At 42.8% G+C, this 14140-nt stretch overlaps 1 protein-coding gene across 1 annotated transcript in view; it reads right to left on the minus strand.

Annotated features, from left to right (window-relative positions):
- Positions 1–12326, minus strand: part of TRPC4 (transient receptor potential cation channel subfamily C member 4) — a 131264-nt gene extending 118938 nt beyond the window's left edge. The window contains exon 1 of the mRNA XM_053970226.1: positions 11880–12326. The gene's annotated coding sequence lies outside the window, so the exon portion shown is untranslated. The remainder of the gene's footprint in view (positions 1–11879) is intronic.
- Between the last annotated feature and the right edge of the window lie 1814 nt (positions 12327–14140).

Raw genomic sequence — 14140 nt, forward strand, 5'->3', positions numbered from 1 at the left:
TGCAGCTACTTCATAGGTCCAGGCAAAAAAAAGGGGGCAGCTTACTCAGTGTTTTGTAGACAGGCGAGTGCAGAGATGATCAAGAGTTTTAAGAGAAAAAAAAAAGATGGAACCTTGATTATGTGCTTCCTGTTTTTACCAACAAAGGAGATTCATCAGGGATTTCAAGTTACTGTTTTTCTGAATCAATCAACACAGACCACATCCAGGTGCATGTCCCAGGGCAACTGAAACTGTCAGGCCAGGATGATGTTTTCTAAATTGGCTTAGATGATATACACTGGTTACTCTGAAACCCTCTTTCCCTCTTTTCACTGTGATGGTATCCTCCACCTCTATTCTCGTAATGGTTCTTGCACTCAGATGAAGGAGATCACAAAACACAGTCAGGTCCCAGGCTTCTGCCACTGCACTGACTCCTTGTGAAACATCTAGCAAGATCCTGATCACATCACAGAATCATAAAAAGGTTTGAGTTGGAAGGGATATCAAAGATTATCTAGTTCCAACCCCTCTGCCATGGACAGAGGATGACACTCACTAGATCAGGTTGCTCAAAGCCCCATCAGACCTGAATACTTCCAGGTACTGGGCACACACAGCTTCTCTGAGCTACATCTTATTTTTATATTATGCACACTTTGGTCTTTACACTCAAAAGCAAGTTTCTGAGGAGGTTTTGAAATTGTGTAGCATGAGAGTATTCTGCCTCCTTTCAGATGCTTTCCCTGACAGCTGCCATGTGCAGTTCACCTAAGGATCAGGTAAAAATGTTATTGTTTGACTTAATGAATCTGATTAATAGACCGCTGTGCTTTTAATTGCATGTGTTATATAACTTCTACATAAAAATCTACAAAAAAAAAATCCTTCTGGATAATAAACAAAACGAAAGGTAACAGATTAGTCCCAGTCAAGCTGTATGTGCTACTAGACTTGGGAAAAAATTCCTTTATAGGAGCTGTGTCTAAGTTGGCACAGTGTCAGAGCTGTCAGCTCCATGGACAGAAGTTGCTGGCTTTTAAGCAGCCTCCACTTCCTGGGAGTCTCTAAATTCACAAGAAAAGTAACTGCCTCTAAAGTTTCCAGGTCCTGGTAGGTTGCCATTAAGTTAAGAGCTTGTCTGTTTGGAGTGGCAAAGAAGCCATACTTGGCCAAGAGCTGGACTCAGTCACTTAGTTTTTAAATCTTATGAACAAGTGCAGAGAGATAAATACTCCCAGGCAACGAGATACTGATATAACTCTGCGTGTGCTTACATGAGATAGACACTTTAATAGGCTATATTAGGCTATATCAGGCTGTATTCCCAAACTCAGGGTAGCTCTTCTCTTTCACTTGCCAGAGCAAGTATAAACTTTTTGTGTGTGTCAGTTACACAGTGCACATAAATATTTCTCTCTACATATAAATATACATGTGTTCTTCTCTTATGTGTGTGTATAAAACTCTATATGCATATACATACAAAACTGTAAGGATCTATAAATATGAGTATTTTGGTACAGAATACAATTGGAGCATCCATAATCTTGGAAATCATCCCATGGTAATACAACGTCTGGTTTCACAGTTGACATAAATAGGTAAAATGTTAAACCCATGTTATCTTATGTTCAGTGAAATTTATGGGATTTACTGGAAATATGAATAACAGCTTGAACATACTGAATATATAATAGTACACTAGAGTTCTGCTCATAGTAGAGACTTCCAAGACTGGTATTTTTTCATTTGATGTGCTATAACCTTGACATAGAAATTGGTTTTTGGCAATTCTATAAAACCCTGTTCAGAATGACTCCTGAATGTTTTACAAAAGATTAAAAGAGAAGTTTGGTTTAAAAAATTTACATGTCATTCCCTACTTGATTTTCACTCTTAAAGTCAATTTCCCAGCAACAGAAAGATGCAGGAATTCTCATAATCAGACACAGTGATATTTTAGACCTTGTCAACTATAGCAGTGTATTTAAAACAAAGATTCACTGCTTCCCTCCATCAGTACTCCATATATGAGTCTGTAAACTGCAACAGAAAAAGGTATGTAGACAGAGAATGGAGAAAATTTTATATTACACAAGACAGATGCTGGCTGCAACCATGGCAATAATTGTGAACAGATTAATGTTTCGGGACTACATATTTTTCTAAAATACTCAACAATGAAAAGATTTTGGATTAGATTTTCCACAGTTTGTAATTGCATTGACTGCATTAGAGTGGAAAAGTAAACACAACATATTTTTCATAAACTGCTAAATTATTGAGAAGAAACAAGAAGCTGCTAGAGCACTATAATTCTCTTGAAACTAAGGGTACAAATTTTCTAAAATTACATCATCATTACTTATGTAGGATCGATGAGAAGGCGCAATTGTTTTATTTTGTATTTTGTAAAATTCCACATAAGAGTGGTGTAATTTCAAATTACTTTGATCATTATCACCATCTTAAATTCACTTATGATCTTAATATTTTCCTAAGACCAAAGAGTATGCATAGTTGCAATATCCAACAAATAGATGCACAAATAAATAAAAAAGCACAAAGCTTTTGAGATTTTAGGAACATTTACAATATGCAAAAGTGGCTGAAAGTTTCTGAACATGGCATCTTTGGCTACAAAATGACCTTCTTAAATGACAGTTACTTATATAACAAATGTATGTCATAAAATGAGTTTTCTCAGGGAGATATGGTAAAGGAATGGGAGAAATTTTGAACAATGAGTTGAACATCTGAACAATAGTCATACTTCCAAGGGAGAATGCAAACATGTAAAGCACAAACATCTTTAATGTATTTCTAACACTTGAGAAATTGCTAAAGAGAAGTTGATTTGTGCATTATTGTTATCTTTCCTTGGTGTCATATATAAAATGCTCACCTGAACTTTCAAATTGTACTCTTAAACCTGGATTAAGGAAAATGTGAAAATGTCTCATACTGAGAAATGGAGTGAAGACAATGCTTAACAGGAAGCACCTTTTGAAGCTGCTTTCAGCAGAACACCAGAAATTCTTTATGCTTGAATACTTTCTTGAATTGAGGTTAAATTAGAAGGAAGCATCTTATTTCTTAAAATGAATTCCATCATGTGCTGGCCATAAAGCTTTGCTATCATGAGTGGTAGATTGGTTTAGGTAATTTTTATTGTGTGCTTTGTTTTTCAGCAATGGGTTTAAGTAAAGAGTGTTAAAATAACAGTAAGTAGGCAATTGGGCAAGAAAACACTTATGGAGTAAGATGACTAAAATATCACATTGCCCCAGCACACGTCAACCAACCCATCATGTTTCCAAAAGAAAACCAAGCCCTTAAAGGTGTCTATTATCTAACTGTCACTAGGAGCATCATGAGGAAGATAAGCATGAGCTGACCTACTTGAGTGTGCTAATGTCTCTCAAGAGTCATGGTCCTTTATTTCCTTGATTGCTCTGAAATGGCAACACTTGCTGTTTTGCCCACTTTTGTTTTGAAATGTCAACTTATTTCTATCCTCCTCAAAGTCCCACTCTTGCCCTTGCTAATTTGCCCAAATTCAGCAAACCCTGTTTTTAGCAGAAGCCTGGTTTAGATTATCACCGAGAAGAATCACTAATCAGCAATGATTCTTTCTGAAAATACGGACCCTGACACGTGGAGTTTGGGTAGTGCAAGACAGTATGTCCTAAATTACTTGTTTCTTGGGTGTTAATAGCAATGCCCTGAAGAACTTCAAAGGCTCTGAGGACTAACCAGAAAGAGCTGCTTGAACATATCTCATCACACAGACCTATGGACCCACTCACAGGTACTGCTGGCCCAAACTGCTCCTCGGGGACAGCTGATTGCTTCCTTCCCACAGACCTTGGTGCCATTAAAGCCAAATGAAATCCCCTTCAGTCTCAACGAGAGCTCACCTAAAACTTCTGGACTTCATGCACTGAGCAAGTGAGTGGGAAATCCGAAGTTAATAAGGGACAAGGGTGAATGCATAGGAGCACTTCAATTAAGGAGACATTGGTAAAACCCCTCACTAAGGGTGCTAAGCAAGGAAATACCCTGCTATGAGAGTATGTTTCTTTAACAAAATAAAATGAAAGAACAGACAGATGACATACATCCAGATTCTATGCACTGGAGAATCTTTTTAATTATAAAAACCTATAAACTTAAATCCTGTCTGCTCTTACTCTGAAGGAATTCTTCAGATGGAAAAATGTTCCCACTTGGCTTAAAGCCAGCACAAGCAGTAGCAAAAGGAGGGTGGTTTATAGGAAGTGAGTGTACAGGAAGCACAGTGGGCATGAATGAGAAAGCCTTCTTTGATCCTAACCCATCCTTATAAAATCCAGCTTACGCAGTCAAGCTAGTTCAGTCAGTCAGTGCAGCTCTGAGGATGGACTAGTGGCCAAGAACTGAAATGCAACCCAGCATCCCCTGCTTCCCTCCTCTGTGAGCAAAATCACACTGAAAAGAAGGGAGTTTCAAATCTATGGTCAGTCTGCTTGGTTTAAGTATTTTGAAAAAAGAAAATTTTAAATTACCAAAAAAAAAAAAAAAAAAAAAGAAAACCAATAATAGTTATGTGGAAGTTTAGTTTTACATAAAGATACTGCAGTAAAATAAATGTAATCATCTCATATTGCATCAGTATTTGGTACAACTGGCCTCAGTGCATAAACAAATTAAGTTAAACAATCACAAATAAAATATTTTTATGTAAGTGGACAGACCAAAATATTATTTTGCAATTGCTCTGTAGGAAGCATGATGCCTTTTATGAGAAAATACAAGAGTAGTTACAGACTAGGAGTTAGTGCAAATACCTGCCCATGTCATCAAGTTGGAATATGTGATCTCTGTGCCATAGGTACCAGGTTCCTTAACAGATTAAAAAAAATTAGTGCAACACATTCTTCATATTAGATTTTGGAAACTTTATTAATCATTATGTGACACAATAAAGTACTTCAATTTAAAATATGCAAAAAATAAAGCCAAGACACATATTCACTAAGCCAGGAATCCAAAACAATGACATCCAAGGCTGGTTTGTCATCCCAATTTTCCTTCATTACGAACGTGAAGAAATGCACTCCCTGCAGAGGGCAATTAATTTCCTTCAAGATATGTCGTATGAATCACCCTATGAAGTTAACAAGTTCTTTCTAAAGGCTATACAGATGCAGAGGTCTGATGCTACTGCGTCTAGATGAATTCAAAGACAAACAGTTAGTTACAGCCTTTGGAATGACAGTTTTGTAGCTAAGAGGCTTAAGGCAAATTAGACAACTGTTCTGTAGGCAACTTGGATTTGGTTTTATTCATGGCCAAAATTCCTGCTGTAGGGTATCTGCCAGTTAAAGCCACTATAGGGAAAGCACATGTGGTGTTGCAGGTATAAATGCACTACAGAACACACCAAATTTGAAAAACAAACTCACTGTGCCAGCATAAACAAATCCAAGGGATTGACTGCAGCTCTCATAACTTTAAATCATTACCATCAGAAAGGGATGGCCAGTACCTCTCCCAACCTAAAAAATATAAAATTGTCAATATAAACAAAACACAAATGGAATACTTTTCCTGTTTTTCAGTGGAAGATAGGCAGGATCTATTCAGCAATCAGTGCTGAAGAGCAGCAGAAGGATTGCTGTTGAAATGTTTAATAATAATGAGCATTTCCACATGAACATCCCTTAAAACTATTTCATCACTGAGAGATAATTTCTGTGTTTGGTGGACTAAGGTACACTGTGGCACTGGCAATGCTGAGTACATTTGAAGAGAGAATCTGTGCTTGCTTTCCCTTGCTCCACAGATACAATGTGTTCTCTCTGGAAAAGTCACCTTGCTCTTGGAGGAGGCAGGATGTGAGCACCCAGAACAGTGTGTTCCTCCTTTGCAAGAGTCCAGCTGACACTCCCATTTTCCTTGGCACAACTAGAGGCTGTATTTCAGCTACCCAACCCATTCACAAACTCCTAAAAATTTTGACAACAGACAACAGAATATTTAAATTATGTTGCAGACATCTGTTGTTGTTATGATGTCTGCATCACTATCAAGAAAGTCAACAGGATCTTAAGATGCCTTAGAAAAAAATCAGTATCTATTTAATGTCTCCTCTGAAACTGTTTGTTTGTTTGGGTTTTTTGACACCACTAGGGTAAAGTTCATCTTGCCTTACTTCAGCTCTGTGAAATCAAACAAAAATCAGCAACAATAAATAGCTGGTTTCTTTCCCCTGTATGTCAGGTATAAATTGATTGGATTAGTTTGCTCACAGGAGGTTTCTGTCTCTCTCCAGTGACTATACAAAGAATGTAGGTGGTTGGTGTTCACAACTATATCAAATTTGTGGGACCTAGGTGGCCTTCACTGCAAAAATCCCTTTTTAGAGCTTTTCAAAATTTCCCATTAAAATATTTTTCATTAAAATCAGTATATAGAAATGAACTAGGGGTAATCTTAAATCAGACACTATATGACCCTTCATCTTCTGCTATAATCCTATTGTTCATTCCTTTACTCAAAGGAGGTAAATTAGTCTGGTTTATTTTTTATAATGGAAATGAGAGTAGCAAATCAATGCACAGAATACAATATTTATTGGTAAAGATTAATTGGAAGTATATGAATTTTTAGAAGAAAAAATATAGAAGAAAATATCATTTTCACCAGATATAAATTTGGTGCTCTATCTTCTTAGTCCAGTACTCTCTGGCCTGACATCAAACTGCTAATCGGTTAAAAAACATCTGTATGCTAGGGAATAGTACAGATTTCATCTTCAAATCTTTGCTATTCTTCCCCAGATTCAGGGAATTACAGAAGGATCACTGGTGAAAGTTTATCCATTAATTTAACAAACACAGGACAGTATTGATTCTACTAGAACTGCTAACCTAGTACCCTGATGTGGGTACTTTAATTAAATAATGGTTAGAAGAAGAAATTTGAATTCTCAGTGAATCTCACAGAGAGTCTACTGCAGGAAGGTCCTTAGTGGCAGAATGCCTCCATCACTCTAGATGTAAGATGTAAGAAGAAGTGAGGCTCTCAGGCCAGTCCAACTTCTCACCATACATTTTGGGCTGGATACAGAGCTGCATTAATGCCCCATTCATGCTTTATGACCTGGGTTAATTATCACCCCCACTACTTAAACATCACTGAGAGAGTTTCTGGGTTCTCTGGCAGCAGCTGTCTCTCTCTTACAGACATGACAACCAGACACCTGAGCTGGAAAGTGACAAAAATTTTAGTTATTAAGTAGTTATAATTTAAGTAGTTATTATAGAGAGTTTGCATAAGACTCTATGTTTTGAAAAATTCTGTGAAAGGAAACTGGATTGCAGAGGTGGCAGCTGGCAAACTTCCAGAAGATATGAGTTCATGCTATTTACAGATTTTTTAAAAGTTAGTACATCAGCTTGGAGCACATGCATGTGTATGCATGGTTTTTTTTGGTTTTTTGTTTTTTTTTTTTTTTTTTGTTTGTTTTTTTTTTGTAATGTACATTTTAGGCTGATTATAGCAATCATTTATCCTGTATCTACTGACCTCTGTGCTTATTCAACCTTTATGAAGTACTACCACAGCCTGCTCTGCACAGCTGGGATTCAGCAAATCTATCTTAAGAAGGAAGGTTTGTTGTCTTGGTGTTTGCTGCATGGTTAACAAAGAGAGACAGTCACCTGTGGAGGATGCTTGTTCTGTTATAAAAGAGATGACAAAATACAGAGGATGGTTTACTCTCTGCTTCAGCCCTTCTCTTTCCAGGAAAGGAAAAGAGACACTCCAGGTTCACCCCAACAGCTGGCAAACAGGTATTCCATGTCAGTTTATGGTTATCAAATGTAGCCAGAACAGGTTAGCCTGCATGCCACAAGATCTATAGGAGGCTGGAGTCCTCCTCGGTGCCAGCTCTCAATCAGCTGGTCTGTGCTTTGCCTGACTATCTGGCACAAGGACATGAGGAGCCCGAGACTTCTTTTGCCTTCATTCTTGGGTGTGAACGCGGGTAGGATGAGCTTTCTGATTCTCTGAGCCAAGGAAGGATGAACTTGTGGTCCTTAACACTGGTATCAGAACCCCTCTAAAGAAACAAAAGCAAAGGAAAAGATCTTGTTTATCATGGAAAACCAGTGTATGCTGAGCTAGGACTAGAAGAGCTTAAGGGCACCACCCCATGGCTTGACTGCTCAGGGGCTGTCCATGCACCAGTGGTGGAATGGAGGAATTGCCTCCTGAGGAAAGGTTGCTTGATCCTCAAAAGTTTCCAATGATATGTGGAAAGCATCTCCAGAAGACTCTCATAACCTCTTTCCCTGAAAAGCCCAGTGAAAAGTCTTTCTCCATTTACTGTTCCTCTTTCTACCCACTGTATAATATACCAGATAATATGATCATAACATTCAAATGGTTCATCTGACATGCACAAGTATGGCAGAAGCTTTTGAGATTAGATTTGACTGGTTCATAATCCTAGACAAACGTACTATTCATGCAAATTTAAGGAAGTTCTCCTGTCCCACTTCAGGCCATACTTGCTGAAAAATACCTTAGCTGTAAAAAAAAAAGTAACTTTTATCCAAGGTTCTTTTCAGTTTTTGTCTCACGCCAGTCAATATCTAAACTAGAAATGTGGTTGTAAAAGACTGGAAGAAGTAATTTGAGAATTTAAACCAAAACAGACGTTTGAAGGGAGAAGAAAAACCTCAAATGAAACCAAAACAGCCCACAACTCCAAGAGGAACATGATACAATAGTGAAGTCATTTATTTGTTACTTTAGTCATTGTGGAACACTAAAAACCTTTTTATTCCTTTGAAAACTTCACTGTACAAAGAAATTGTCTTATTTTTAGTTGCTCCTCTTTTGACAGTCTTAAATTCTATTTTGCAGAAAGGTAATGCCCCTTTGAAGGACTTCTGCATGCATATCTGTTACAGAAGGATTTAAATTGCTCAGCCTTCCCCCTTAACAAAACTAAATTAGTATGTATTTAGTCAGGAGACTTTTTTTTCCAGCAACAAATCACAGTGGACATGAGGATCCTGGCACCATTGTTCCTGGTGTTACACTGACACTATGCTATACTACTTAAACTATGTCAGTGTAATGAAGCAAGGGCAAAGTTTGGCTTATCTTTCTCAATTATTCAGGACTTCTAAAACGGATGGTTTCTGGAATTTTGTTTGTCACAAAACATGGTGATGGAAGATTGATTTACACACAAAGTTTTACTTTCAACCTTCCTTCAGTAATTAAGAACATTGTATTTGAGAAAGTAACAAGAAGATAACCCAACACAACTTAACACTGAATAGAAAAAGTAATGAAATCTGACACTCATGAAGCCATTAAATGTCTGAATAGAACAATGCTCCATCTATTTTTATCTGCTTTTTCTTTAAACAGGTTATAAGAGAGTCTTTTCTTCCTGCTTCTATTCTGCCTTTCCCTAAGATAAGTTAAGGTGACTTAGTCATAATTTTCAAAATTAATTCAGTCCTTTTAACACTGACTACCAGCACCACCAGAGGCAAGCAGAGATGCCATACAGGATTTTCCCTGTTGGTTTTGCCATCTCACTCCAGTGACTCAAATCCCAGAAAAAGCTGACGACAGATTAAACAGTGTACTGGTAGGGAGACAGGTCTCAGGTCTTTGGAGGAGCAGTCATGCACATTTTTCCTTGTCAATTAAGTCAGGCAATAAACACACACACACACAAAAAAAAAAAAAAAAAAAAAAAGGTGAAAGCTAATCCCTTAACTGTTGTCTCTATGTGTGTCCTTCAATATATATTTGGTGGTCTCTCCATGCTGAAAAAATGCAAGCCCACTGTCACCAAGAGCAGAACCACACTGGTCAGGACCCAATATTTTCAGTAGATAAGCAAAGATATCTCAAAAAGATAACCAAAATCATACCAGATCTGTAATGACCTCAATTTCACTTAAATTTCAGCTAGCAGTATTTGTCTCTAAATAGCATGAGATAAGAAGAAATGGATTTTTTTTCTGGAGCTATTTTAAGGGCAATGACTGCTATACATAGAGTCAGAGTAAGTGGCTGAAGTTAAATTTAAAAGACAGACATATTTTTGTTTTCCTGTTTCCAAATAGAGTCTCATCTGTTCCTAAGTCAGAATAACAGAAGAAGAAAGAGAAAAAAAAAAAAAAAAACACGGTAAAGAATGCCATCCTCCTGCAAACAAGACCAAGGCCTTTCAGTGTAGAAGGCAACACTAAAGGAAAACCATGTTTGGCTTCAGCTATTTTGATATTGAAGGATAAAGCTTATTTCTGAGTCTTGTCTAAAAAATTCAGGTCTTCCAGAATTTCTGCTATTCTAGAAGAGGTCTGAAGCACTCTCACTGGTGTCTGGCTTCCCTAACTGTACACAAAACTACTGCTTAAGTGAATGAGGTTAATTTATGGAAAATTCAGTATGCTTGCACAGAAAACCTTTCTAAGCTATCTTGGTGTGGGCTTTGAAGCAAGTAACATAAACACTGAAATGTTCCATGTCACTGCAATACAACAAATTTGAAATTTCAAACAAACTGGACTTAAAGGTACCGTAATATTGATATTTAGTGTGTAGACCTTAAACTGTTTCCCACTCTGTCTAGTCTGCATTCTAAAGAAAATCTCTGTGCACTGTTTCTTAGAACTACCTATTTCTCAGATGAAACCAACATGCATCTCTGTTACCTATGCTTTTTTTTCTTTTTTTTTTTTGCTTGTGGAGTACTCATTCTCTGTAACAAAAACACATAATAGAAGGTGTTTTTATTTACTTTCACCTGAAAGGTGTTGTAATGTTGGAAGAGCCATCTCACAAGTCATGCGTAGAGAAATCTAAAATTCAGTTGCCATGCTAACAGAAAGTCACTCAACTAAGTCCAGTAAAACAAAAGTGCATAAATGATGTTTTCTGGTAAAAACAAAGAAATATTAGATTAACGAGTCTGTAGGTTTTGACAACTGTAGCCACAACTACAGTTGTGTGCCTCGGTAGAGTGCTGAATTTCTGTCGGCATTTAAACCTCCAGAGCATCAGCTGCTTCTTCCCAACAAGATCATAGCTTCTCTCCCATCACATCAAGCGTCAGGGCCTTGCCCTGTAAACCCCACATGGGGATGAACCCACCAGGTCCCTTCCTCTGCTCCAGGAGCCGTCCCACGGCCCACTTCCCCCTGCTCTGCTCCTGCCGCCTGCACCTCGCCGTCCTCCAGGTCCCTCCTGGGGGCTTCCTGACAGGACTCCCGTCTTTCCTGGAGGGTTCCTGCGGACTGCGCCGGCGGCGAACGAGGCCCCCTCGGGGACAGACACCTGCGGGAACACCGCCAGCTGCGGCCGCCATACCGTGGGGACCAGGGGCGCTCCATGGCGCGGCTCCCGCACCCACCCGTATGCGTGACATGTGAACTCCCGTCTGGCGCTGCCGGGGGCCGCGGCGCTCTCAGCGCCGGCAGGGCCGGCAGCAGCCGCGGGGACGAGGGTGGAGTGGGCGCGGAGTGCGGGTGGCGGATGCGGAGCTTCATCCTGCCCCGCGGAGCGGCCCCCGCCCGCTCCCTCCGGCCCCCTGGGCGCTCCGCTGTGCTGCAGGTGTCACCCAGCGACCGAAGGATGCCGCTCCCCGCGGCAGCGGCTGCCCGGGAAAAATACGTTTATTACAGAGGAAGGAAGAGATGCTAAAAGACTCCTCTGGACTATCACCAAAGGCCAAGGGCGTGCACGATGTCGCTTTTGGCTGCTTTTGTCGGCGCAAAAAGTTACCTTAGACAGTCACAGGCTCTTCTTTTTGCAGAGGGTCAAAAAGGTAATCAAAGGCTCAGAAAGAGGACAGATCAAAACTGATGAGAACTTACTTGGTTTAGGTGCTTGCGGTGACAGCCGGCATTTTCCGACAGCAGTTTTAACAAGTCACATTTTCCCATGGAAATTGTACCCTTTTCAATCCCGTTTGCAAATTAAATCCCTTCAGAACGTGTTTGTTTTGTTTCACTGGCTGCCGTCCATCTCAGGCACTATCCGCATTTTTTACTTTATTTTCTCCATGTTTGCCACACATGTAGGCACTCTCGGACGCACGCCACGAGTCAGCGGGTGCCCATCACCTCCGGCCGGGGGAACCGCGCCTGCCGCCGGGTTCCGCTGCAACAGATGAGAGGCAGGTTCTTCCCCGGTTGCTTAGCGCGGCGTCTCCTTGTTCCCCCGGGAAGCCTCATGCCGGCTGCAAAAAGTAACAGCTCCTCCCGACGCGGCGGTCCCCTCCGGAGCGCGGGCTGCGCGGCGCGGGGAGGGAGGGAAGAAACCCCAATACCGGCGGAAGGAGCGCGGACGGGCGCACGCCGCGTTTCTCCGTCCTCGCCGCTGCGCTCTCTCCGGAGCCGGCCGCAGGCTGTGCCTCGGCAGGCGCCGTCCCGCCGCCCCCCGCCCGCCCGCCCGGCCGCCGCCCCCGCCGCGCTGCCCCCGCGCCCGCGCCGCTCCCGCGCCCTCCCGCCCGCGCCCCCCTGCGGCCGCGCCGGGCTCCGCGGAGCTCCGCGCAGGCAGAGGCCGCCCCGGGCGCTCCGCGGTGTTCACCGGCTGCCGCCCCGGGCACGGGGAGGAGCGAGAAGGCGCCCGCCGAGCGCTGGAGCGGGGCTCGTCGGCGAGCCGAGAACGCGCGCCGCTCGGGACCGCTCGGAGGCAGACGCACCAAGGAGCAGCCTCGACTCCGCAGAAAGTTCGCTGTTACATCGCTCCGCATTTGGGAAAGCCCTGACCCGCTCCATGCAGCCGCGGTGGGGCTCTGTGAGTCCGCCTCCGCGGGGGCCTCGCCCGGCGCGCTCCGAGCCCGAAGCCGAGGTTCGGTCCAGGTAGCTCGCCCGACGCTCCTTCCCGAGGCGCAGCAAAGGCTCTGCCCTGGTTGCGCCACTCGGCGCAGCCTCCAGCCGGGTGGTCCCTGCCCGTGCACCGCCCCAGCTTCGCCCGGTGCCCCTGGGTCAGCCCGGCCTGGACGTTACCGGGACCGACCAGGAGCCAAGATTGGTAATACAGGAGCAGAGGGAATGAGGCTGCTCAACCCCCAATTCCTCGCTTTACTTTTTCTTTCCCTAAAAAATTGTGACAGAAATTAAATGCACGAGCTTAGAAATGGTAGGAAAAAGATGCAACGTGCAGACAGAGATGCATAACAGAACATCCATGTCTTTGCTGAGTTTGGTTGGTTTGTTTGGTTGGGGGTAATATAGTAATAATACAAAACAACAACAATAACAATAATAATAATTATTTGAGGTCTGTTTGGACTCAGCCCCGCGTTGGGGTGTGGATACGATGCGCGCAGAGGACCACCTGCCACCATGTGCAGAGCGTGCCGTGCCCGGGCGAACATCCCTCAACTCCGGCCCACTCCTGCCCCCACGGGAGGCTAGCCCCCGCCTGGCACCGCCGGGCAACATGCCAGCGGTTTCGCGCTTTGCCCGTCTCTTTGGATGAATAGCTTCCACCTGGGGGCTTCGAGAGAGAAGCGGGGTGAAATAAGCCCAGGGCAGCACGGGGCAGGGCCGAGTCTCAGCGGGGCGTGCAGTGTGGCGCAGGCAGCCCAGCCGCCGACAGCCCCTTTGCTTCCTGCACCGCCGGGACGGGAGTGTCCCTCGAGCTGGGTTTCACCTGCCTCCCTGGATCACACCGAGGAATGAAGTGCTTGCCAAAGCAGGCACGCCTGAAAATGTCACTACAGCAAATGTGAAGGAGGTGCCAGCCACAGCACACTCGAAGGCAACTGTGAGAACGGGCACCAGACCACCAGACCTCCACGGGCAGCAGAGGTGATGGAATTAATCTGCATTAAGGTGTGCAGTGAAAATGCCAGATGGATTCTGCTCTGGGACTTCCACGGTTGCAGCATCAAGTCTCTGCATCGGACTGCTGTGTGAACCACTGGCATACGTATTTTAGATGTGCCCCAAGTTAGGCATTGCTGGGATTTCAGCAGAAACACACTGCCTTTGGGGACCTGCTCAGAAAGCAGCCTCATCCCACTGAGCAGTGTGCAGTATAGGCAGGCAGTAACAGGTCTCTGCAGGTCTCTTCCTAAGAGACGTCAATGGAACATGTGAGATTAGCTCGTGTCAGTTCAAATACA

Source organism: Vidua macroura, chromosome 2 (genome assembly GCF_024509145.1).
Source record: "Vidua macroura isolate BioBank_ID:100142 chromosome 2, ASM2450914v1, whole genome shotgun sequence".
NCBI lineage: Eukaryota > Metazoa > Chordata > Aves > Passeriformes > Viduidae > Vidua > Vidua macroura.